This window comes from Rhea pennata, chromosome 8 (assembly GCF_028389875.1).
Source record: "Rhea pennata isolate bPtePen1 chromosome 8, bPtePen1.pri, whole genome shotgun sequence".
NCBI lineage: Eukaryota > Metazoa > Chordata > Aves > Rheiformes > Rheidae > Rhea > Rhea pennata.
Genome location: NC_084670.1, coordinates 13,882,249 through 13,906,453, shown reverse-complemented (window position 1 = coordinate 13,906,453; position 24,205 = coordinate 13,882,249). Strand labels below are relative to the sequence as shown.

General features: G+C 38.6%; 1 protein-coding gene and 1 long non-coding RNA gene across 8 annotated transcripts in view; both read left to right on the top strand.

Moving 5' to 3' along the window:
• The first annotated feature begins 216 nt into the window (after nucleotides 1–216).
• On the top strand, nucleotides 217–11,244 carry LOC134143481 (uncharacterized). Its single transcript, XR_009959122.1, has 4 exons — nucleotides 217–384; nucleotides 5,185–5,296; nucleotides 8,230–8,354; nucleotides 10,549–11,244. It is a non-coding gene; the product is annotated as an uncharacterized LOC134143481 (long non-coding RNA).
• A 512-nt stretch (nucleotides 11,245–11,756) lies between these two features.
• ZZZ3 (zinc finger ZZ-type containing 3) overlaps nucleotides 11,757–24,205 on the top strand; it is a 64,005-nt gene continuing 51,556 nt past the window's right edge. For 5 of the 7 annotated variants that reach the window (XM_062581320.1, XM_062581319.1, XM_062581321.1 and 2 more), the window contains exon 1: nucleotides 11,758–11,831. The gene's annotated coding sequence lies outside the window, so the exon portion shown is untranslated. Of the gene's footprint in view, nucleotides 11,832–12,275; nucleotides 12,302–24,205 lie in introns of those variants that run through there. The other 2 variants (XM_062581316.1, XM_062581315.1) reach the window with 2 other exon arrangements.

The following is a 24,205-nucleotide window of genomic DNA, read 5'->3' as shown; positions in this document are numbered from 1 at the left end:
TGGTTAAAGAATCACACAGGACAATCCTAGACTGTGTCCTGTAACCTAAAGTACTTGACCCCATTGGTGACGTGCCACGTAGCAGGAGTCAGTTCTGAGTAGCTAAACCAGTATTTTACTTGCTCTGCCTGAGAAGAGCTAGAGCAAGGAACAGAAGGAATTAAGATGGGTTTGTAATGTGTGTTACTTTTGATCCTCTTAACTCATCACCTTTACTTGTCGATAATTTGATACCATTTAGTATTTCTCTGTAGATCTTGTAGCATAATTTGAACTAAACCAAATTTATGTTCCTATTTCAGATGATACAGCTTGTAAAAGCCACATATAGAATATATTGTACTTCAGCATTTTGCTTTGCTGTAAGTTTTCTGCCTTTATAAGGTAAGCTGGAGTCTAATGGAATAGTCTTGTACTTTCTGGCCTTTAAATCCGGTAGAAAAGAACTAAAAGAGTAGGCAGCTTGTACTTCCAACCTGCAGCTATGTAACTTAAGTCTTTTATAAGTAACTTATTTTCCTTTGGGGGCACATTGGCTTAAGGCAGAGGTAGGTACAGAGCTCTGAAGAGATTTGGAAGAAGAATAATGCCAGCCTTGTTTATAAACAAGTGGCTGAAAAAACAGAAAGGGGATAGATGGAATGCCCTATTCATCTGTAAGTAAGGCCTCTGAATCAAGAGAAATTTAAGGAATCTGTCCTAGGTAAATGAGTTTTGCTGTGAACTAAAGGAAATACATATATCTTAAATGCTAATACAATATGAATAAAGCAGTGCAAATAGGGGGGAATCAACAGCAATATAAAGGCAATAATTATATGAATTAGGAAAAAAAATACTCAATTTTAAATTGCTTTATATAACTCTTGCCTAGCCTGTTAACTTCTGAACTTGCCTGTTTCTCCTTAAATTCTAAAGAAGATCTTGGGATACCTGCAGCTGAGAAGTCTTGCATGTACACAGGAGTAAATCTAAAGGAACACAAAGCAGAGTCCTTAACTATCTGACCATGCATTTCTACAATTTTATATTAATAGATAAGGTACCTTGAAGTTAATACCAAGTTACATATACAGCAAACAAACATTGCAGTTGCAAAAACCTTATACTTAAAAAGTTATCTCACTGTTTAACTTGCTTATGAACAGTCAATAGTAATTTGTAGGCCTTGGCCTGTGGGAGGTACTTCTAGCTTCCTACTTCCTTCTTTTTTTTTTTTTTTTTTTTTTCTTACTAGAATAACCAAACTCAAACCTGGGTTTATACTGTCTAGGTTTAACTTGTTCTTTGTTAAGCTTTTATCAGACTTAAACTATTTTTAAGGTTCTTACTATAGTAAAACTGATTAAAAAAAACCATAAAAACATTAATAGCTCTGCATACTTTAGGAATAGTTTTTCCCTATGTGTTGTTGACTGAATTTGAGAAATATGTTCTTGATTAAATCACTGTACAATGATTAGGTTTACTATCTGATGTAATATTTCTACTAATAATCAGGGTGCTGGAACAGAGCGCACTTGTATTTAAGAAAAAAAAAGATTGAGTGTTGGGCATCAGTTTGGTAACGAAGCAGTTCTGTGCAAGTGTTCTGAGTATTATAGCAGATCAGACTAAGTAACAGTTAAAATCTGATAACAAAAAATTGTTCTGGGTAGTAGTACCAAAAGCATCAGATGTGAGGCACAGGAGGTAATTATTATGCTCTACGTGGTGCTTTGGTGGTGAGCTCTCATCTGTACTGTTTCCAATAATTTTGGATATGATATAGTAATAAAGTTGAGAGGAGAATATCTCAGAAAGACTAACAAAACTCAGAAGCTATCTAGCTTAAAAGAATTTTGAAGGGAGACGCAAGGCTTCTAACATAGAAAAAAATTGCTGGATGATAATTTTTCCTAGACAGTAGGAATATTTGTCTAAATACTAGCAATGATTAGTGGTACTGGATATTATGTAGCCTGTTGGAAATTTTCTGCAAGCAATTCTGTAGAAACTCTTTCATTGGATGTCTGGGAATCCATAGTAAATATAAACTGTACATGTACACAAGCCCTTTTAAATTAGCAGTCGTGAAACACCTCTGTTACCTTCAGAAACAGGCATCTTCCCACTACAGCTGTTTGTCATGATAAAAAAAAATCGCTGAGTTTGCGGAGATGAAATATATGTATTTGGTTGCAAGACAGTTACTGAATTCTCCAAGGACTAGGAAGTCATCCATTTGTAAGAGTTTTATGCCACGGAAGTGAAAACCTGTTTAAAGTAAGACAGTTTGAGAGAATGCCAGATCTCTTGCATATACTGGAGAGAAGGTAACGTTTCAGAGTATAGATACAGAAGAAACCTTTGCTGTGACAAAAGCTCTGATTCAAAGCAGAGAAAGAATGTGTCACAGGAAGGGCTGTTGAAATGGTTCTGTTCCCCTCCCTACCCGGGAAGTCTTTAACCAATTGTGTTGGGTTCTTTGTCTGTTTGTCTCCAGTTGAGGAAACAAGGCAGTATGTTTGGATGCCAGGGAAGCTGTCATTTCAAGAAGAGAAAAATTCAGTAGGGCCCTTTTTCTGGGCCTGTAAATCTAGATGTGGGCTACTAAAAAAGTGCTGTTCAATCTGGTAATGCTGATCGTCTTTTGAAGAAACTAGCTTACTAGCTCTTAGTTTGATTTCTCTCTAAATTGTTCAAGTTTTGTTTGCAAGTAGTATCCCTCCCTGTCACCCCCACCCGACGTCCAGAAGAATGCTTCAAGTACTGTGTGATGTAGCTGAATAGTCTAATTGGGGGAAAAAATAGCTGACAAGCTATTGAAATGGTTACTGGCAAAGTAAGTCACTTTCACAATATGCCTCAGAGGTGAGAGGTAAGTAGTCCCCCTGCTTAATGAAGCAAATAAAAACAACCTGCTTGCTATTTATGAAACTATCCTGTGTTACTGACTTAACGGCCAGTCTTTTTCTGTCATAGGAGTACTAGGAATTCAAGGAAGTTTTGAAGACTGTTATATGTGATTCAGGTTAGGTAGTCTAGAAAGCTGTCTCTGCAAGTAGCAGCTAATTTAGTTGTACATCTAGGGATAAATATAAATGTACATAATGTATTTCTCTAGTTTCTTAATTGAACTATGGCTGGAGGCACTAAAATGATTAAGTTCTGCATAGGAATAATGATCTTGAGTAAATGGATCAGATAGGTTTTTTTTGTTTGTTTGTTTTGTGTTTTTTTTTTTTTTTTTTTTTTGTTTCCTCATTTCAAATAGATAGATGATACTTCAGTTGAATGCAGTGATGGGTGTCAGTTTTCTGTCAGTAATGACCTGGAAGTTTGCTAGGTAAGTTAGAGGCTTCATATGCTGTTCGATAATTGTACCAAAACAGGATTTAAAAAAGGGGGAATGGGAAAGCCATTTTTACTTATTCATATCAGAAAACTCAATCTGTTTTCATAACTCTGCATATTTTATTTGAGTGGTATTGTTATTGTCAGCTGTTGAGCTGCCCAAATGCAGCAAAAACTTGTTAAGGTATCATCTAAGATTTAGTTGATGAAATCTGCTGTAGGATAAGGTCTCTGATGCAACACTGCAAATCTGAATTTGAAGGAGAAATGCCATTGCCACATGTGTGCCTGACAGTGGTAAGGAGATTTTACATTTGAATTGTACTGCTATGTCTAGACTGCCATTTGCAAACCCATCAAATACACCTGGTCAATGACACCTAAACTATTTAGGTTTTTTAAATGCAAGTCATTTCTTTATCCTGATATTTTACCTGGAAGTTCTACAGTCTTTAGCTTTGTCTGAGAGTTGCAGAGTCATATGGTCGTGCTTATCGGTTCTACTGACAGAGGTAAGCTGTTAGGAATGAACCTCTGACCAGCTATTGAAGTAAAGATGAGAGAAGCCTGGAGCCAACGAGTAGTAGTCCATTAGTCCCCAGGTTTTGAATCTAGATGATAGTTTACTTCTAGAAGTCTGTCCTTTTGGCAGAGTACTATTTCTGTGATACCTGAAAGAGTTCATATTTAAAGCCTTTTATATATTTGTAATCCTATATTTTGGTAAAGACAGCCCTATGAAGAAGGATTATTTTATATAATTATTGATTTAGCATATCCTTCTGACAGTGGGATATCTGCCTAAACAGTTAAATACATTTGGCTGTAAAATCTTTTAGACTGATGAAATAGCTTTCATTTGTGCATTGAAACTTAAGTATGTACATGTAGGTCTGAGTTTTTCTTGTGAAATCCGGTGTAATTTGCTGTACTAATGTATTATACCAATGTACTAATCCTTCTGAAGTTCAAAATTGTTTAAGGTATGGGTTTCTTTGTAATACAAGGTATCTCAGGTTTTCTTAGAAGGACTAAAGCCAAGAAGTTTTTCTATTGAGTTAGTATTATAGGCATTTATTTATAACGATAGTGCCAACGTTTGATTTCTTTTTGTTTGTGGTTGATGTACCGTTATTCATCATGCAAGTTCATTTGGAAAAGCGAACTAGAGACTGGAAGAATCTGCTGGAGAACTTAAAGGTTCTCTTTAAATGGGCTAGTAGGTTCTTCGTATTTGCCATACGGATCTCAGACTGAACTAAGAAAACTCTGTTCCATTTATTCCTCTTGAATTCCTCATGTATAACTGGCTTAATGCAGTCTAAGCAGTTTTCTCACTGAAAACCTTTCAGCTCTTCATTTTACCCAGGAAATGAGTAAAACAACTAGGCTTTTTTATTCTTCCAAACAGATGGCTTTTCTGGCTTCCTTCTATACTTGAGGCATCCAGAGCTGACAATTAGTAGCAGGAAGCAAAATAGATTCTAGATTTCTGAAGCGTCACAAAGCAAGACAAATCACTTTCAGCATTATTTCATGTAAATTGTCTGGTTGCAAACAAACTTTGGTTCATTTTAGCCTTCAAAATCTTAACAGAATAGAAAATAGCCTCATCAGCAATAAATTTTAAAAGGGCTATTCCTACTAGCACTGAAAACATAAATTGTTTTCTTGAATGTACTCTGTAATATGTACTGCTGTTTAAAATGTCATTCAACAAGATGATATGGCTTTTCTTACATTAAAAATGTTAGGACAAAGTACAGAATAAGATAAAATGCCATCTTTTTGTAATACATTTAATATTAAGTACTTGCTTACAATATCTGTCCAACACATTTTTCATAGGTGGTTGATAATACTTTGATGTTTCAAACTTTTCTCCCTTCCTAAATGTGTGCCAGCTGTGACATGCAGATAGTAAAAGAAGGTTCATTTGTGAGAAACACTAATGGATCTGGTAAGTTTTATGGATTCTTAGTGATACTACTTGCCAAGTTACTTGACCACAGCTTTTCTTAGAAAGATCATGGATAGATAGATGTGCAGACTTCAGAAAATGCAACATGAATTTGATCCCTCAAATAGGAAGTTGGAAGTGTTGGGAATAGACTGGATGTTCATACACACAGGTTTGTTTTGCCTCCTCACTGTTAGTGAATCTTAGTCACTTTTCTTATATGCTGATTATTCAACAGTATGAGAGGTGTAAAATTAAGTAGTTGTTAATCCTTAAAATGCTTTCATAATATAAAGGAGGTTGAGAAGACTTAATATACTCAACTGATTAAGAAACATGCAAGTGCAACAAATGTTTATATTTCCAGATATATTTCTCCTTTCTCACTTGAAACTCACAAACAACTTTCTCTTTATTAAGAATCTTAGTAAGTTCCACTTCTGGTTTAACTTGCCACATGAAAAAGTACATCATGAAGTATCTGTTGCAAAGAGCAAAAAGGGCAGCAAAGAGAATAACAAGTAAGAAAAATCTTAGTTGAAAATAATAGGCAGCTGCCAAAAATGAAAAATACCAATTTTCATGTCCCTTACCTCAAAGGAAAATGTCATACTTTTTTTGTGAACAGTTTTGCCCAGAAGTGATCACTTTTATAAGTGACTAATTTTGTTGTGTCTTGTGCATGTTTTTGTAATGTACATGCTAAAAAAGATGTCCTGGTTACCATGGTGATACATTACCTTCCCCCCCCCCCCCCCCCGCCCCGGTCTGTTAAAATGCTAAATCCAAAAGAACAGCATTTGTGTTTCCATGAAGGATGCACACCTCTATCAGTACAAAAGTAAGATTCTTTTAATGAGATTTTCAGCTGTAATGAAAGGAATGCATTCATAAGTGCCAAAATGCTAATCAATTGGCAACACTAATTCAGTTAAACAGTATTTCCTATTATATTTCTAGTCTAGTAAAAATGCTTGTAATTAGACTGACTTTACAAATTAAGCAATAAGCAAGCTATTTTTCAGCTATGAACTCTTCCTTGGTGTTTCATCCTCCTAATAATTTTTAGCAAGGGAAATGCACTGCATCTTTCTTTTTTGTTCTGTTTGTAGTATAATTAATCTGATTTCCTACTTAGCATCATAGAAAAGGTAATTTGTCTCTAAAACCAGATCAGTAATGATCCAAACTTCATGTCTAACCTTAACTTTAAAGACCCCAGTGTAGAGACTAGTCTTCCTTGGCTCTTTCTGTAGATACTGAAAAAGATAAAGGTAATTTGGGGGCAGGAACCCAGAAAGTGCTTCAAGCCTTCTAGATACAGAAGATATATCTATTGGTAGGCTTTTCTGCTGAAAAGTGGCTATCCTCCGGTCTAGATTTCTAGTCCTGAACAAGGATCCCTGCTGTGTAAAATGGAACTGTCAGTGGTGCTAGTATCCATTCCTACATGGTGGTAGTTCAAATTTTTACTTAAACCTCTCTCTCACATCATCTAGAAGAGGGCCCTAATCCCAAAATGTAGGCTTGGCTTTAGGAGACTTTTCTGTTTAGAAAAAAAATGTGCATCAGGGGTAGACTTAATTTTTGCATTTAGACACCTTCATTTTGGAAACTTCTAATCCTTTTTTTCTGCTTTGTGTTGAACACATCATGCTGTTCAGCATCAGAGCAATAATAGAGCCCTCTACTGTGGGTCTAGGACCTGAAAGAATATGCAAGGTAGTCAAAACAATTACAGGGAGATTCCATGACCTGACACACCTTTAGGTAGGTTGTGAACACAATCTGATGTGTTATTGCAGACCCACTAATACCTGACAGTGCTCCATACATAAAGGAGAAGGGAGAAGATAGAAATGACTTTGATAGGAGTTTATAACACTTATAAGAATTAAAACTCCTAGAGTAACCTAACTATAAAAATCAGAAATGTTGAGATCCTAATTTTGGAGGCTGTTATTTTATGGAAACCCAAGACAAAGTTTAAATATCAGAAAAATAACATACTAAGTCTAATGAATTCTAAACCGGAATATTTTTAATAATGCACTGTATTCTAGCTAGCATTTTCTATCTACCTGATTTTGAAGCCTCTACTCAAATTAGCAAAAGCAGTTTTAAGTGGAATATTTCATGAGCAAGGGAGTGGTTGTACACTTTCATTGAATGTAGCCCAATTATTATGAAGAATATATATCAGTTCTTCTTATTTGTAAACATAGGGGGGGTTATTATTTTTACATCTACTTGAGTTAGATGACCACTACTTTAAATATACAGGTATAAAATGGAAATAAGCAATAAGTAACTGGCAACTTGCTTTTTCATAATATGTTATAGGACATCTTTTATTAAGGTGATCTCTGCAATAGGCTGTGTGTATTATAAGACACCTAAATTGTCTAATGTATGCATACAGTCTCCAGTCACTGATGTATTACAGGTCTATTTAACAGCTTTTTCCACCTTTTTCTGCTTTTTCAAACTGTAGTTGAAATTGTTGCCACAAAACAGAGCAGTAAAACTAGGCATTCTAAATTTATGGCTGATGCTGGTTTTCAGTAGACGCTAGACCAGATGTCAGTTTGTAATCCTGAATTCATAATTCAGCGTGATTGCATTTTTGATCACTATTTTAATAATTTGCTTTTTACTGATTTTTGACATGGGGACTTGTATAACTATTATAAAGGCTTTGTCAAAGTAGTATTTCAAGTAGTGAAAACAGTAACAAAATGCATGTTCTTAATAATAGGTTATTGAATTGATAATACTATAAATGCTAATGTTTACAGTTCTGGCAAGAAGCCTGTGCAGTCTTTCTGAATTAGCTGCTGGAGCCACAGCTTTATCTAAGACACTTTGTTTATGTAAGAACATTGGAAAATGTGATGGTGGTGTTACTGTTGTTGAAGTTAACATAAATCTAGTCTTTTTCAGGTTTGTTCTCTACATCTAGTAGCACCAATGAAAGAAGAGGTTTAGGGCCTTCCAGGGAATGCAGCAGGCAGAAGTGGGTGGCAAAATAGAGGACCTACAATAAAGAAAACATGAGGTGATTCCTTGTAAGAACACATAAGCAAAAAATAGCCTTTTCCTGTAATACTGTTTAAAAATGTCTTCCTCTTAGCTCAGCTAAAATTTCCCTTTTGTAACTTGAAGCTATTTTCTGTAACTCTTTCTTATAAGGAATTTTCTTCAGAATTTAAATGTGATATTTTTCCAGATATACTGTAAATGGAAAAAATCAAAAAGCCACCTAAGAAATTTTTGTGGATAATTTTTAGGATAGTAAACTAATCAGTGCAGAGACTTTTGGGTACTGTGCTGAGCTAACTCCAGCACAGGATGGTGGTTAGCTTTGGGCAGCCCTGTTGAAGCTGACCCTACTGAACTGAAGCTGGCTTCAGGAGTCTCTCTGCTGTCTTCCAGCACTTCTGTGCAGCCACTGCACAAAACAGCCAGTCCAGTACAGCTGGCCTGGAGTCAGAACAAATAAACCTGAGCTGAAATCTGGAGGAGGATTCAGCTATTTTCCTTGCCCTGCTGTCTGGAACAGCTTTATTAAGAGCTAGGAGCTAACCTTTTCAATTGTTTTGAATCATGGAGAGTTATTTTTGTCAATCTTTTTGTCAGGGAGGGGGAGAAAAATCAAACATTTGACTGACTCTGGTAAAGTGCTACTTCAGACTAAGCATGAGGAGCAGTTAAGCTATTTCATGGATCGAGATAGCTAGAAACAAGGACGCTACCACAGAGCATGAGCCTTTTAACAGAGCTTCATTGAAGCCAAGCCTCGTGGTCTTACGAGGTTCTCTATGCAGAAACATGTGCTAGGAGTTTGTTTTAGCAAAGTGGAGGGGAGTAAAACATCTGACAGCTCATGATTTTTTAGCAGCTAGTGATGGAGGGAGGTTTTGATCTAGTATGTTTTTTTTATCCTGTCCTGTTATAACATGATGAAAGACTGTCATTGACTCCATTTTCCTATGATAAGAATAGTTCTTTACTGCGGACAGCCAGAAAAAGATGGTTACTGCTGAATAAATTACTTGAGGTTGCTCTTAATAAACATGTCTATCAATTGTTTACTGCAAGATAGAAGTTGTAGCACAGAGAAGATGGCTGCCACTAGAGTCAGGAGTATGGTATAGTTTGGATAGGCTACGTGAGGGACTGTCTGAAAGTGAGAATATGTTAGGGAAAGCATGGTCCTGTTAGGCAGGAAGTGTAATTGGGAATTATTCAGAACCTCCTCTGGGATACTGCAGCGAAGAGGCTGCAGGATATTGAAGTGTTGAAGATTAGAACTATGGGGACAGCAGGGTGGAAGAACAACAATGTTCAGTTGGCTTCAACCAAAGGAAGTTTCTCAAGGTTTAAATGTAAACTCCCTTGGGCAGAGGTCTCATAGTAAACCTGCTTAGTCTCAGTCCTTTCTGTGCATGGACAGCTTCTGCTGCCCTGTGGATAGAAGACTGATGGATTCAATCCAGGGGAAGTAAGGAGCACAGAGAGGTGGGGCAAGAGCTTTGGGAGCATCCCTTTCTTTAGCAGGAAACATCACACCATGCACAGTTGCTCTTTGTTATCATCTGCTCACTAGATACTACTGCTTTTTAAGCAAGATGGCAGAACATAATATTTAAGGACTCAGTGAATTCAAGACAAATCTTGGTCTAGGGTGTGGTTGGACAATATGGTTGGACTGGTTTCATCCAGCTGCCAAAAATCTGCTGCTGCCAAAAGAAAATAGTGCTGCTCCTCCCCTCTGCTGGCACCACCTTCTCCTCCACTTCTCATGTACTGGATCCCTTGCCTGACTTGGTAGTGAGCTAATGCAGCTTATTTTCTAGCTGAGAACAAATCACCACAGATGTCAACAGTTTCTTAGCAGTTTAGGAAGTCCAACTGGCTTACCACATGTTCAGATGAGCGCTGGAGTGGGCAAAAGGGAAGTTGTGGGACTGCATTACTGGGGAGTGGGGCAGGGGGTGTGTGCTGGGGGAAGAACGCTAGCTAAAGCAGCTCAGCTGCATTGCTCAACTGCGCCCTTGGACTGCCATGGGAATTCGTTTGAGCTAAACCAATGGATATTATACTGGAGCAGCTGAGAAAAACCTTCAGCTCTACTGCAAAAGCACTAACACTTGGCTGAAATGCAGTAATATCTTAAACAACTGCAGCTGTTTACTAAGTGAACATATTTCTAAATTAATTGTAATTCACAAAAATTTTAATGCTTACAGGTGCTGCCATGATAACAAAAAGCTCCATTACTTTCTCAGACTTGGGCACACAAACAGGATGCTGCATGAGAACGGTGGAATGGATTCAAGGAAAATTTTTCCTTCCCTCTCTTGTGGGGTTTCTGTTGTTTTGAATCTGATGACAGGAGAAGAGTTCCAAGTCAGCAAGAAGCAGAGGAAAGTGAGAAATGCTTGGGAAAATGGAAACGTTACTGAGGTTTTAGGCAAAGGATACGATCTAGGACAGCAGAATGAAAGATCTATAACTAGCAATTTGTACAATTATGATTGTATTAAAACTGATTTTGTTACTCCCTATAAGAAGGATACAAATCAATTTAATTACAGTACAGTCAGCAACTACTTCAACAAAATGCTACTTAATTTATTTTTAAAGAAAACCTCTTGTATAGGAATTTTTTAGCAGTTTGCAAAGTTATTTATTTACTTATTGGATGAGAAGGTTTTGAACTCCCTAAGCATTTAACCAGAAAACATGAGTCCTCTGTATTTCTTGGCTACCTCATTCTCTTCCAGATGCATTATAACCGTGGTGTGTCAGAAGACAGTGATGGATTAGTAGGATAGTAGGAGATGGATGGTAGTTCATAAATAGAAGTAAATGAGATCTCTTTGAACAAACTGTGCATTAAATGCTAACGTGTGGTGATCATATGCATGTTTGCAGATAACTAAGAGTCTACCAAAAATAGAGGTTTGGAGTCTTTTTTTTTTTTTTTTTTTTGTTTTGGTTTTTTGTTTTTTTCCACTCCTAACGTGGCGGGCTAGAGCATCCCACGGCGTCTGTCCCTGAGCTGTAGCTCACATGGCACAACCCAGCCCCGCTGCTCGGGCAGCCGCCTGGGCGCCCCCCCGGGGGGCTGCCTCCCCTCCCGGCCGCTGGGAAGCAGCGCGGCGCGGGCAGCGGGCTGCGGGCCGGGCGCTGCGCCAGGCACCTGCCCGCGAGGCGAGGGCTCGTCCCGCTGCCGCGCCGCCGCGGGGGGCCGGCAGAGCCCTCGCGGCGCCGCGCAGCGCGGGGGCGGCGGGCCGCGGGCAGGCCGGGGCGGCCGCCTCCGCCCTCTGCCAGCAGGCGGAGCTGCAGGGAGCGGGTCCCCGCCGCAGCGGGCTGGAGGGGGAGGGGAAGGAAGCGGAAGGAGCCGCCGCCGCGCTGAGGGGAGCAGGCGCTGTGCGGAGCCGCCGCCGCCGCCTGGTGCGGGCAGCACGGAGGGAGCGCGCCGCGCGCGGGGCTGCGCGGAGCGGCCGCGCCGAGCAGCGGGCGCCAGGTGAGGGCCGGGCCCCGGCCCCGGGGGAAGGGGGACCCGGATGGTGCCGAGTTCGGAACCCGCGAGGGGAGGGGGGAGGAGGAGGAGGAGGGAACGAGAGGGGGAGAAGCCCCCACGTGACCCGCGCGTGCGGGGAGGAGGTGGCGGCTCGCGCGGCCTGTTCGAATCAGCTGGCCCGGAGCAGCGCCGCGTGCGCGTGCGCAGCGGCTCCGCCCCCCCCCGCCCGCGTTACGCGTGTGTGTATATATGCGTCGGCGGGGGCGCGCGCGGCCTGACACGGCGGGGTCGCGACACGTGCGCGACGCCGCAGCCGCCATGTTGAGCCTGAGCAAGTGCGGCGGGCGGGGCCGGGCGGGGCGTGCGCGCGCGGAGGGGCGGGAAGGCAAGGCGGGAGGAAGTCTCGCGAGGGCGCGCGGTTCCTGCGGGAGCTGGCCGGCTGCGGGATGGCGGTGCGGCGCTGGGCGTGCTGGGTAATGGTAACGGGGGCCCGGGGGGCGGGGACCCTGGGACCAGCCTCCTCCCCGCCATCGTGCCCCGGGCCGCACGGGCAGCGGGGCGGGGTCGGCCGCCCCGGGGAAGCGCGACTGGCTCCGCTCCCGCCCCTCCCTCCCGCCGCCCCGGCCCTACCCCGCCTCACCTCGCCTCACCTCGCGCCTGCCCCGCGCCGCCACCGCACCCGGGCCTCTGCCGCAGCCGCCCGGGGCAGCGCCGGCTGCAGCGGCCTCGGCCCGGCCCTGCCCTGCGCCACGTCCCGCCGCGCCCCCCCCCCACCTCCGCCCCCGGGGCTTTCCCGTGACCCGGCGCTGCCCGCCGCCCACGCGGAGCCCTCGCTGCGCCGCCTTGCCGGGGTCACCCCTGTAACGGGGCCGCCCGGGCCCTCGCGGGGCCGCGGTGCGCCGGCCAGCGAGGGCTTCGTGCCTCCCCACGCAGCCGTGGGCCGGGCCCGGGCCCCTGCGAACTCTTCGCCGAGCTGTTGGTGTCTGCTCGCTTTTCACGTCTGTCCCAGGCTATTACTTCTCTACTTGCTCAGAATGTTTCTGCTCTTGTACCCCAGCTGCTCCTACCCTGTAGGCAACTCTGATCCTGAAGCATTTGGGAGTCCCAAAAGAGAGAGCTTTAACATCACAAAACTGCTCTCTCTTGCAGTTATGTTGTATGCCCTCTCACATCCCCAACCCGTGAAATACATTTCTTTTTTCTGTTCTAACAGGACAGACCACCCCGGTAGTGTTCCAGCGTCCCAGGCAACATCGCCTTTGTCTTTAGCCCCAGTGTCTTTAGCCCCGATCTCTGATAGGGAGAGCAGGTGTGTGGTTCTGCTGCTTCCTTACAGTGCCATCTATTCCCTCCCTGCTTATCCAGGAGCACTGACAGCTCTCGTAGCCTTGGAGTATAACTCTTCATTTACTAATCCAGTTTCAGGCTGTTGCATAACTGATACTAAAACTTCTACAGAAGAACGTGTTCTTTAGGCTTTGAATTTCTGGCATACATTTCTGGAATATGTTCCCAATCATTATTAAATGCAGTTTAATAGTTCTGTGGTGGATGTACACGTGTTTTCTATTGATACTAGGATTATTACTGCCCTAATAACTTAGTGATCATTTACTGAGTTTTTCAAAGTGAAGCTTGAAGTGTAGTCTTTAGTTTGTTTTAAATACTAACTTATGCAACCTTTGAGAGGTTGTTTTCCAGGTATATTTCTAACCTGTTGCTAGAAATTACATTTTTTCTCATTGTTTAGCAGCTGCAAGGAGTGATGATTCACAATTGGTTTGGGTATTCAGGGTTAGTAGTCTAGTCCTTCTCATAAGCAAGTATAATTTCTTATAAAATAAGCTGACAAACTATTCTTGCAGTTTATTTTCAGATTTTTTTTTCAATCTCACTTCACTGTCTTTTCCAGTTAATATTAGCATTTGCTACTCAAGTTAATCATAACTAAGTAAAGCTTATTTCACAAGAAAAGGTGGTGTGTGGGGGAAAAAGAGGTGGTTATTATGAAGAGTATGTAAGTTAAATGTTAGTATTGGTAGAGTCCAATTTTAAAAAAAAAAGTAACCGCTAAATGAAATTTTGACCCAATTGATGTCAGTCATAAAACTCCTTAGAAGAAAATGCCTTAGAATGGAGTTAGAAGAGGTTAGTATTTTGCCTTGTGTGTGACTTCTAATAAGTAATTCAGGGCCTGAACAGCTTTATTTGCAGGCTTTCTGCAACACTGTCATGCTTATTTCATTAAAAAAAAAAAAAAAAAGTCTGGCCTGATCAGAGAGTGCTTCACAAAGCCTTACTGTTATGCAGTGCAACTCTGTATGTCAATAAGGAGCAGCAGTTATGATCTTAAATTGATTGCACATTTGTGTGACTAGAAGTTGTTTAGTCCAATGTAGATAGTTGTTGCCATTCTCAGTTGCATTTCCATTAACTGAAATGATTCTTCCTTTGCGTTGTGTGCTGTAAGTGTATAATTACTAAGAGAGAGGCTGTATTAAATAGTTTGGTCGCTAAACTGTTTAGTGATGAAGTTCAGTTGTATGTTTTGTCTCATTTAACATTTTTGGAAAATGAGAAATAGCGTATAGATTTTTGAGCTCAGTGCTGTCACTCATTTAATATGGACAAATAACTAGATCTTTATTTCACAAGATTTGGGAACATATCCTTGTGTGGGCCTCTATTCTACAGCTGAGCAGCACATGACCGCTCAGATATTTGTCAGTGTGCCTACCACATTTGTGTAGACAGACTCCATAGTCAGACATCCATATTCTCATCCAGAATTAAAGCTTCACTCTCCCACTATTTCCAAGAGACAGATGGAATTTTTTTGTTGCTTTTCTTCCATACCCTTCTGGGTACTGTAAGTATATTGGCCTCTGTGCAGTGGAGTTGTCTGGTTGACATAAGGTAGAAAGACATTTTTTTTCCCTGCTCATTTACTACCATGCTGACATAAGCAAAATGAGAAGTGGTTTCTTCATCTTCTTCAAAGTATTCAGGAGGCTGCAATAGAAGTCTTCCCAGTCTGTTCTATTTCCAATTGTTAATGAAATGTTGTTGTTAAAAGTTGGTCTTTCACATTTGGCTCTCTCTAAAATCTTTAAAGCTAGTATTTTGGTGTTTGCTTTTTTGTTTTTTCCATCAAAATTGAAGCCTTTGTGTTGTATAGGGAGGGATTAATGATACAGGTCTCTCCAGTCACGAGGACCACATTTGCAAGAGAAAACTTATTTTTCAAGTATTTGATACTTGCTTATAACAGTAGATATACATTATACTTGCATAAATTCTAGAAATGCTGGACTGGAAGACCTATCGTTCCCTCCTGTTAGTGTTGGATTGAATATACTTAGATTATTCCAGACAGATATTTGTAGAACTTGTCCATAAAAAGCAAGAATTCTGCCACCTCTGTAGGTGGGAGTGAAGTTGCAGAAGTGAGAAACTTTCTCACTTCTGTAGTGAGAAAGTTCCTTCTTAGTTTCCAAATTAAGTGTTCTTTGCTGGAAATCAAGCTGCTTATTAGAATAAGTTGATTCTTTTAAGCTTTACACTCTTAACACTTAAGGCTATATTCTAGTTTTAAGAACACTGTAAATATGAATTCTGGTTCAGAAACTGCCTTCATTGTAGGAAAAGTTTCAAAAGAGTTTATTTTAATTTTGTGGAAACTGTTCTGTTTGCCTAACTCCTAAAATATTTAAAGAAATGAGGACGAAAATATTATTTAATGTCTTCTCTTTCTGTTTAGGACACTACTTTTTAAGCAAAAGACTTTTTTATAGACTTTTTGATTACTTGCAGTTTTGTAATTGAAGTAATTCTACTCATTTTACCTTCAGGAATTGATTTTGTTGAATAATAGGTTGATGATTTGTATAGTTTGTACTCAAAACTTATGTGGTAGTATTTAGTTAGTATAAAGTTTGCAGTGCTTTCCCTTAAGTAATTCTTCATACAGACTTTTTTTTTTTAGTATATTCAGACAAAATTGTTTATAATTTAACTTACAACAACTGTTTTTTAAAGTTCTTTAAAGTTCCTTTAATGTTTTGGTGCTTATAATGAATTTATTTCAGTGTAGAAATGTAGAGAGATAAGCTAGTCCAAACTTCTGCCCTTTGGACATATACCAAGATCGTTCCCTCTGATGGAGGAGTTCCTCTTTGTGTTGCTTATTCAGCAGTTCATCACCCCATGTTTAAAGTTTTACCTAATACTCCATTTAAATATTTTGCTTTGCATTAAGCTGGTTGCTTTCTGTCTTTTCTCTTGTTACATGGTAAAACATTTGATCCCCCTTGCACATTTATCTAATAGATTGCCGTTAGCCTCTCCCCATTTTTTCTGATGTATCCAACTTTATCGTGGAACATAGCAACATAAATATTGGCAAGCTAGACAATTCAACTGTTCGAGATCTTAAAGATGCTTTTACTAATTCAGACATAAATGTATTATTTAAACACAAATATTTATCTTGATTAATTGTACCTGTGTGTTAGACAAGCTATTGCTAGAAGCATCTGAGTAAAAGCTTGACTTTCAGAGAGTATGTGTCAGTAGTACAGCAGTGAGATTTTGTCAGTCTTTTACAGCTTTGTTGTAAGACATTTGATCTCTGTCCATAAAATGTGGTCATATTATAGGTTTTGTAGTAATTTGAACTTTGTTTAAAACATTTTAATTAGCATATGTAAATGTTTAAAACATTTTAGTTAGAAAATGTAAAAATCAAAAAGAAAACAATGTGCTTGGCAGTGTGCATATTGGTACATAATGTTAACGTCCTGTTTTTTGTTGTTGTTTTGCTTTTTGTTTTATTGCTTCATACATGTAAAGAATTGTTTTTTTTCAGAACTAATGAATTCTTTTGTGAATTAGGATCTTTCTGTAATGTCTGTTGTATAGGAAAGGAAAACAGCAATATAGCCCAAATTCAAAATTGAATGAGCTGTGCAACTGGGTTAGTGTGTCACATACAAATACATTAAAGAGGAAGGAGAAGGTTAGATTCCTCTGAATATCTGTGTTTGAAGGATACTCTGCCTGTACAATACTGCTAAAGTAGTCCACAGGTAAAGAACTCAGAAACACCAAAAATAGATTCTGTCAGAGAAGATATGCCATGATGGTTAGTTACCTATTAATTAAATGCTCTAAGGACATTTCAAATTGAAGAAATGCATCAAGTGGAATTCTGCAGGTGTATTTTCTGAATTAATCCTGTTTAGTCTTTCAGTTTGTGAGCTGGATGATGAAACAAAGCAGATTTACTAACTGCGTGGACAGTACAAATCTGGAAAGGAATGCAAGCATTAGAGTGTGAAATGGTCCTGACAAACTGGATGAATGATCTGAAATACATAGGATGCAGTTCAGTAAAGGCGTACAAAATAATATGTTTGAGAAGCAATAGTAAACCTAATATGAAATAAACAACTAGCTGGGCAACAGTTCTGCAGAAAAGCAGCAGTACCATAAAGTGGACGTAAATCAGTCATGTCTAGTTTTATGGAAGAGCAAGTGTCGTGGTGAGAGGTATGAACAGAATTGCTGTGTGTAAGGTGTGAAATTTTGCTGTATTCAGGGTAAGGCTTCAAATGATGTACTGTCTCCATTTATTGTTGGAGGCAATACATCATTTATGGAAACTACTTCAAACCATTCGGACCAATTGAAGAGTATCTAGATGAGAGTTGAAAAATTAGGCTAGTTTAGTCTACAATAGAGTTGGAGAGACATAGTAATAAGCTTGAAGTATGGTAAAGAGAAGAATATAACAAATATCCTATATAGACAGGACAAGAAATAATGATCTTAAATAGCATCAAGGGAGATTTAGGTATTAGAAAAAGCTTTCCTGCTCTACAGAAAGATAATCACAGGGTTAAATATCTGAGGGAGGAAATAGGTTATTTACTGCTGAAAGTGCTCTGCAAAAAGGTTAAATAACTACCTTGTAGAGGTGGTTTTTGTATAGCTGGGCAGTCCTTGGCATAGGACGTGGCATGACTTGTCAGCATAACATCTCTCTCCATATTTATGATTTTCGGTAATTTTGTTGGCCATGATATAAAAAAATCTTCATAGTACAGCAAAGTGATGTGAGAGTTAGTAAGACTTAGTTTAACAGAATATTTCAAATATATTCATTAAGATTTTTTTTGTTTTGTTTTTTAAGCAATTATTGAAGTCTTCTGGAGTATAACATTGCAAATTAATAGAATTTTCCTTGTAGATTTGATATCTTTGCCTTACTTTATGCAGTCCTTATGATTCAATACAAATGAGCTGAAGTGGAGTCAAAGTCTTTCAGAAGACACCGAAAAGAAGCAAGGATCAAAAGATCTAGTCTAGGAAGACAGGGAATTAGGTGTGTTCAGTCTTTGAAATAGATTGTATGCTCATTAGTAAATCATGCAACTTCAACTTCTAGGTGTGAAATAGAGATAACAGTTATTACCTATGAGATATGTTTTGAGGGATGATTAGCACTTAGAAAATATGTTCAGCTTCCTGAAGAGTTTGCTATATAAACACAGTGTTCCTTGAAATTGTTTTGTGTTCCTTGAACTAGAAATAGATTTCAGTTTTTCATGCACATTGCTATGTAATAGCACAATATGGGAGAGTCTGGATAGAAAGTTTTACTTCCTACTGTCTAAACTGCTTCTAAACAAAATGTGATCAGAGAGCTGCTCTGATTTCTCCTTGAGGTTTTTTTTTAGATTATTTGAAAATCCTGGATTGATTTGGAAAAATTAACCTTGAAACAGATGGATTGTTAAAAGCTTGTTAGGATTAAGAATACTGGACAATTTGATAGAAGTAGGTTTTGCATCAAATTTAGCTTAACAATTTATTCTGTACTCTTTCTGTTCAAAGTGAACTGTCTTGATTCTGTGCAGCCTTGTTCCGAGCTTTTGTGATTTCTAAAGTTTCACAAAATCTTTCTGGCTTATTGATGAATGAAGGATAGTCTGTGTGTATATGTGTATGCTCCATGATTAGCAAAAGGCTTGAAGTGAAACAAATTCTGTAAATCAGTATTTGCAGAATGTGTACTGAATTTAGATAAAATGATGCCTTTGCTCTATTACTGCCCAACTGTAATTCATCTTTTACGGCATTTTTTCCATCTCAGGGATGATATGGATTGTATCTTATGTATATATTCATATTTTATATATACATACATATATATATATATATAAAAAATCTATTCTGTTTTATCATTATATTGTATTGTATTTAGCTCAACGGGTTATTACCGTTCTATTTGTTGTAACTGATGGAAAATTGAGAAACAAGGTGTTGGTAACTGTTTGATTTGGCACTGGTTGTAGATGGTGATGTAATGTTCGCTTATGTATGATTGACAATGCATTAGGACATGATGAAATATAATGTAAAGGTTTCTTATGCTTTATTTCAGTTAAAAAAATGTGATTTCAAAGCTGATAATGAGAATCCTATTTCTAAAACTCAAGGAAGGAAGGAAGCAAGCGCTGTTCACTCTGTTAGAATGATGCCGAAGAAGGATTTGTTGTTTTCTTGTAATGTTTTTAAGTCTTCCAGGGTTTTTTTCTTACATGTAACACTGCAGTAGAAAGCCTTTCTTGTAGAGTGTTTATGAAAGGGTCACAGTATCTCATACAGGAAGGGCAGAAAGACTTAAGTCTTATGCAGAGACAGATGCACCTATTCCCTAAGTTCTACCTGAAGAGCTGTAACTAAGGAGAAATTATCAAGCAGGACAACTGATAAGTTTCTTAGCCAGGAATTTGGAGAAGCGTTTCTTGCAGAATGATCTGGAGGATTTAAATAGGCAGTGACTGATTAAAAAATTTGGGGTGGGAATCCATTAAACTCCATTGTGTTTTGGGGGGGGATTTTTGTTTGTTTTTGTTTTCTGTTTGTTTTCTGTTTCCAAGTATGTACAATTTCTTGGGAAATTGGAATGATTAGCAAAATATGATTTAAAAGGTTAGAATATATAGATACTTGTTTTCTACCCACTAAATATACAGTTTCTCATTGTACATTTCTGAAAGTCAGGATATAACTGGCATTACATTGCTTTTTATTGTAAATACCCTGTGTAAATTATCACTTCAAAAGGTTCGGCAATATTTCTGTGCTTTACTTTGCTACTGGTGCTGTTCTCTGGATATTTTCTCCAAAGCTAGACTTCAGGAAAAAGGAGGCTAGTTAAAGTTCTCAATGTTTTTTCAGTCTTCTCTCTGCAGCTTTTCTGTTTTTTTCTCCTCCCTCTACCTCCTTTTTAAATTTATTTTGCCCTGGGGGGAAAAAAAAGCTACAGTTTTGTGGTGTGGGGTTTTTGTTTTGTTTTGTTTAAGATTTCTGTTTTTAAGTTGCATCTGTTTGGGGAAACCTTAATATATACTAGCAGGTGCAAAAGTGCAGAAAGGCTGAAAGAGGTTTTATTCACAGTATCGTTATACAGGCTGCAATAATGCAGTTATTCTTCATATATATTGGCATGGTTCTATGTTAATTTATGAGAAAGTGGTTTCCTAATAGAACAAAGTTTAGTTATCTCATTTCTGTACTGTGAGATCAGCTGAGAATATCTTTGGCTCACATAATTGGGAATCCACTGATCCTTTGTTAAGAGGATTCCTAAGATATTTTAGAAGGAGAAGGTTCTTCACGTAGCTGCAATCTGACAGCCATGCTGAAAAGGATAATTAGAAACATTCATTCCTTGTTTGATGCCCTAGTTCAAATAAAGTTTTTTTTCCCAAAGTAAATTGCAACTCTCAAATTTCCTTTCCTGCTCCGCAGTTCATTTGAAGACTTTTTGGATGTTAGGTCTTGCATCACCAAACTTTTTTGTGTGTGGTTTGGGGATTTTAGTCATTGTTGAACCAAAGAGAAGCCTGCAAGTCTGTGAGAGCCTTATTATCGTAAATGTATTTCTTTATGGACAAGTGCTGTTTGCTGTAGGCTCTTTCACATTCTCCGTAAAAGGAACAGGTTTCTTGCTGTTAAGCTCTGTTATCTCATCTGTTAAGATGTCTCTGTTAACGTGCTGTTAAGTCTTTTTATTTATGACACCTCTCTTCCCCTCTCTAAAGTAGGTAATTCATTTCCTGTTAATATTTGTGAGTTTCAGTTATGTCACTCCTGATACAAAAATGTCCCTGGTTAATTACAACTCTGGAGTGATTTTATTAAGAGCTCCACAGTTGCATGAAAGGGAATCTTTTGCAGGGATTTGGAGGTAAAGACAGGTCATTTAACTTTGTTTTATCTGATGTGTCTCAACTCTCGTTGATTTTTCCAGTTGAGAGATAACTAGTGATCAGACCTTTGTCTCCTGCTTTTAGTGTATAGCTTATAATGAAATCTAGTTGCAGTTAAATCAACTGGGATTTTTTGTGTGTGTTTTTTTGTTTGTTGTTTTTAAAGTTCTTGTCAGATTGTTGTACATCTGTATTTAACATGGTCCCAAGAAATTTTTCCAAAAATACCACCCCAAAGATGCAGGAAATTCTCCATGAGAAACAGTAGAGCTCTGGAAAGTCATCCTAAATGATACTCTTAGTGCCGTTTGCAGGCTTAGTTCATGTGTCACTATAGCTTTGTAATATGATTGGTACCAAATAATCATGTAGACATTTTTTATTCATCTTGTCTGTTCTATCAGTAGACCTGACTTGCAGAAGTGGCATGTATGTCAAGATTTTAGCTAGGATTGAGTTCTCTCTGCATATTTTCCCTTATATGTGTCCCTTACTACATGTAGGCTATAGTCATAGCTTCCCTGCTTGGTCAACTCTTGTAACTGCTTTGAAACAAGTTTACTTTTCTTACGCTTTGACAATTGAGTTCTATAGGAAGTCTGGACAACTGTTTTGTTTTGACCCTTGCTGATATATTTTCCACAATGAGAAAATGTCAAGAAGAGCCCAAAGGTTTGAACCAGTAACAAAGCAGAATATAGAAAGACTACTTTTTTTTCCTTTCTGATGCTTTTTTTTTTCTTTTTGCCTTCTGTCTGTGAAGACTTGCCTAACTGGATTTCAGTTAAATTTTCAATAAAGTTCTAATGGTTTTATATTCTAGTGAACAGTAAAGTGGAGTAAAAATAAAGGAAAGTAAAAGAGAGAACCACGACACCAGCTTTGCAGAAGCCGGTGTCCCCATAGAGTTAACAGTTTCAGTGTAATATAGGTTATAGCTGGGGAATACAGATGGATAGAAACAGTAAGGTAGTTCAGCTGTTTTCTGTGCATTGATTATCAAACATTTTTATCCTCACTTTGGAAAAGTTGATTTCTGAGTTAAATGAAGTAAGTCTGCTTATGCTTACAAAGAACTAAATATGAGGGATAGCCTAAAGCTTCACATTACTTGATCCAACGTCTGTCTGTCACCAAAATGCGTAGTTCTGACCCCTGCTTTCTGCTAGCACCTGTGTTCATTTGACCAAGCCTGTTTAGGGAGCTAAATCAGCAGAAAAATAATGGCCCTTTTGTAGGGAGTTGCATTTTCTAAATCAACTCATTGTGGGATCAGATTGAATACTAGAGCAAATGCGTGGGGGAAATCAGGATGATGTGTCTTGACAGGGGAATGGGATTGCCCCTTCTTGTAGATTAAATAACTTAACAGTGAAATGAAACCTCACCCAGGAAGCCTTGTTGAAAAATTAGTGATTAAAGGCTAGCCAGAGTGTGAGCCAACACTTTTGACAAGGAATGATAAGATAGACGGGTGTGGGTACTATATTAGAAAGATACAGGGAAAGAAGTGCCTTGAATGAAGCAGTGTACTAAAGAAATGCTGCTTGGTGAAGTATCTGAAGTAAGTGCAACAAGGTTTGAGAAAGGAATGTTGTAGTAATTGAGATGCCAAATGAGATCCTTACAGAGCTTTTAGCCTGCAGATACTGTTAAAAGACCAGCATGTTGGAGAGTTTACATAGTGTTCATATCCAGCTTCTCCTATGAACTTCTGACAATAATTGGGTTACTGCACTCTCATCCAAGGTACGGATTTCTACACACCACTTCCACTTGGGATAACAGGGGAAAACCTTTTTAAATTAATGCAGGTGCTGAAAGAGATTTCAGTCACTACAAAATGTGTTTGTCATTGGATCATCCTACCCTACATTGACAAAGAATTGTAACCTTCAGCGTAGGCTCCAGGGCTAGTACAACACACTGTTACTTGTGATTCTGCTAACTCACATATGGGTTTTATTTACTTAGTGGCTATTTAAATACACATACATTGTAAAGTTGTTCTTTCTCACCACTAAAAGTGATTTTAAAATAAATTTAATGTTTTCAACTAAAAAAAGGATAATCCAAATCATATGTATATAGAATTCTGAAAGGACTAGTGCCCACCGTGGTAGGCACAGGGTTTAAGAGTTGCATTTTTCAGTCAGGGGATGTGAAACTGTTGACAACCAATATATTTTACAACGGGCAAAATTTGCCAGTGTATTTGTTGATGTTTTAAGAGGGCTATTAATTGAAGATGGTCTTACTCTTTTGAAATTTTAAATGGGAGAGTTTGTTCTGAGCCTGGTAGAACTGACTTAAATTTGTGAGATTGTTGGATAACTTGTTGGATGCTTAATCATTTTCTAAACTTACTGTACTTTTTCTACTGTTTTCCTCTAAATACCTATATTATAAAGGGGAGGATTCAACACAAGTTTTGTAGAGGGATTACATGCATTGTTTAATTTAAATTTTTTTCTGAGCTATGCAAATTAAGCAGGTGTTTTAAATGTTTAGAAGATGATTTGAATTGTTAATTTGCATTGAATAATTCTAGAGTAGTGTTATTTTAATAAAAATACTTCAGTGCTTATGGGAAAAAAACCATTCTGATGATGGCGTAGAGATGATAAAAGTGATACCTGATGACTTTTGATTTCGGCACTGTCTTGTGTCAGAGTTACAGAAGGATCTCACTGAATGAATGGGTGATAAAACAAAAGTAGAAACTTATTTTCAAAAATGTGAAGTAACACATGAGAATAAAATACCTTTGTACAAAAAGAATAGCTGACTTACTACTGCTGAGAAAAGTAGTCTAATAAGTGTTTCTGTAAAAACATCAACTCAGTGTTCACCAGCTGTCAAAAAAGTAAATAGTGTTGGGAAGCGTCACAACATAAAACATGATTATTCTACTGTAAAAATCCATGGCATTCATAGCGGAGGCTTTTAATATTGTATTTGGCATGGATCCCTCTACTAGAACGAGTAAAGAAAAAGGCAGCAAGAATAATCAAGGTTTTGGGGTAGCCTCTCTGAGGAATATCAAAGAGATGAGCCATATAAATATCCATTAATTCTGAGAACGTACAGCAAAGG